This window comes from Capra hircus, unplaced genomic scaffold (assembly GCF_001704415.2).
Source record: "Capra hircus breed San Clemente unplaced genomic scaffold, ASM170441v1, whole genome shotgun sequence".
Lineage (NCBI taxonomy): Eukaryota > Metazoa > Chordata > Mammalia > Artiodactyla > Bovidae > Capra > Capra hircus.
In genome coordinates this window covers 33,621-36,452 of record NW_017189551.1, presented here as the reverse complement: position 1 = coordinate 36,452, position 2,832 = coordinate 33,621, and the positions used below count along the sequence as shown (strand labels likewise).

Here is a 2,832-nt window from a genome sequence, read left to right as displayed (position 1 = left end):
ATGAAGCAATGGCTGAATGTCAAAACCTTTTGGCGGGACCTTGCAAGGGGAATCAGACTCTGTCTGGGGAATTTGCACCGTCTCAAAGTTGGATGCTTGAATTCAACAAAAGAGGAAGGAGTAGCATCAAAAAGGGGCAAGCAGTATCCTGGCTCAGAAAGAAGACCAGAGCACAGAGAGGAAGCAGGAAAGTGAGCCACATGTTGGGAGAACTTTTCACTGCTGCACTTGTGATGATGGAGTTTTCTGATTCAGTCCCCTCTTGTTTTATGAACTTTTTAATCCTGTGTTTCAGTCAGTAGTGGCCCATATTATTGGTAATTCATCTCTACATGGGGATTTTTGATCATGGCTGAAGTTCTTCTTCAGGTCAATTATCTGATCTCTCTCTGTGCTCCCCCTCTTCATTCTTATCAATCTTGTGAACATAATTTGGTTCCAGGATTTAGCTGACCTGGCATTTGAGGTGTCAAGGAGGAAACCTCACCCATTCTCTAACAGCAGAATTACTGCTGATGTGCTCTTTAGCCTTTCACTGTAATCTCTCTTCCTCCTCCAGAATATGTTTGTCAGCCTTTTTACCATTCATTTTGGCCAGTTGCTTAGTCTCCTGCATACATCTCTTCTCTGTTTACTTCTGTACCCATTATATTGCTTTGAAAACTGTTGGTTCAGTAAAGGAATTGGAATGCACCAGCGATATCAACATAGAAAGAAACTGGCCTTACTATTTTGGATTTGGTTTACCCCTGGGTTTCCAATGTAAGATGGCAATGCGCTCTCCTGCATTGTGGCTGCCTCTTCTCTATCCTTTTTCCTTAATTCATTATCAGTGCCAGTGAAACAAAGACACCTGGCAAAGCACATCTTTTCAATTGAATGTCTTCTTCTTGGTGGTTTTCTTAAACAGCAGAGTTTTCCATTAGATGCTCTACCTGTAGGCTCTACTCAGTATCTTTATTTCTGCAAAGAAGTTCCCTCACCACACCCATCTAATGCCAGACTGAAACTGCTGCCAGCCACTAAGTTATCTGCCATCTGGAGGGGGTGGATGGGAACAGAAAGACTTCATGGGAACTCTTTTCCTCGTTCACCACTTCCCCCTTGACCCGCTGCCCCCAAAGAAAGTGGAGCATACCCTTTGAGGGCTCTGCCCATGTTTCCCTTATCTCTGAAGAATCTGAGGAATACAGATTTTTATACTAGGTGCATGTAAGGCAGAATCTTCCTGACACCACCATGGACTTTAAACACTTGAGAGTCTGAAAGGATCACTGATTTTTCCCAACCCTTTTCTAGTATTTGCCAGCCCTGGACCAGCACTGATCTGAATCCTCTTTCTCCCTGTGTCATTCCCCACTCCCACTTCCCCTTCCTCTTCCTACATTTCACCACTCTTGGATGAATAGATATTTATGATGCTAGCTGTTTTATATAGTTATTGCTGTTTTCCTGTGAATCACATACATAAGCATATATATTGCCAACAAATTTTGAAAACTCAGCATTGGCCACAGGATTGAAAAAGGTCAGTTTTCATTCCAATCCAAAAAAAGGCTCACTAGTAAAGTAATGCTCAAAATTCTCCAAGCCAGGCTTCAATAGTACATGAACCATGAATTTACAGATGTTCAAGCTGGATTTTAAAAAGGCAGTAGAACCACAGGTCAAATTGCCAAAATCTGTTGGATCATAGAAAAAGCAAGCTGTAAGAAACGCCATGGGAAGAAAGAGCCCCCTCTATGGACCGTTGATCAGAGCCTTTATTGGGCGGTTGCTCTCGGGCAGAACTCCCAGGGGCGGGTGAGCAAGGAAGCGAAGGGAGTCTGCGAGGTATGAGGGGTGGGGAAGGGTTTTATAGCCAGGGCCGGGGTCCCATATAAGGAAGAAAGTGCGGGCTCAGTGGTGATTGGTGTCTAAGGGCTCCGTGTCGGCACCTGATTGGACGGCTTGGTTGTCGGCCCGCCTCCAGGACTTGTCTGCGGCACTTTTCCGGGGCATGCCTCAACACACCCGGACAAGCCTCAACATGTCCGGACATGCCTTAACATGCCCGACCTTGCCCGACCTTTCACAAGTGAGTTCCAGAAAAACACCTATTTCTGCTTTATTGACTATGCCAAAGCCTTCAACAGTGTGGACGACAACAAACTCTGGAAAATTCTAAAAGAGATGGGAATGCCAGACCACCTGACCTGCCTCTGGAGAAATCTGTATGCAGGTCAGGAAGCAGCACTTAGAACTGGACATGGAACAACAGACTGGTTCCAAATAGAGAAAGGAGCACATCAAGGCTGTATATTGTCCCCATGCTTATTTAAATTATATGCAGAATACATCATGAGAAACTCTGGACTGGATGAAGCACAAGCTGGAATCAAGTTAGCAGGGAGAAATACCAACAACCACAGGTAAAGAGATGACACCATCCTTATGAAAGAAAGTGAAAAAGAACTAAAGAGCTTCTTGATGAAAGTGAAAAAGGAGAGTGAAAAACTTGGCTTAAAACTCAATAATTAGAAAACTAACATCATGGCATCTGGTCCCATCATTTCATGGCAAATAGATGAGGAAACAGTGGAAACAGCAACAGACTTTATTTTGGGGAGCTCCAAAATAAATGCAGATGGTGACTGCAACCATGAAGTTAAAAGGCACTTGCATCTTGGAAGAAAAGTTATGGCCAACCTAGACAGAATATTAAAAAGCAGAGACAGTAAAGGTCTGTCTAGTCAAGGTTATGTTTTTGTTTTCGTTTTTTCAGTGCTCATGTATGGATGTGAGACTTGGACTATAAAGAAAGCTGAGCCCTGAAGATTTTGATGCTTTTGA

At 43.6% G+C, this 2,832-nt stretch overlaps 1 pseudogene; it reads left to right on the top strand.

Moving 5' to 3' along the window:
- LOC108634522 lies at positions 1-2,077 on the top strand (annotated as a pseudogene).
- The last annotated feature ends 755 nt before the right edge of the window (positions 2,078-2,832 follow it).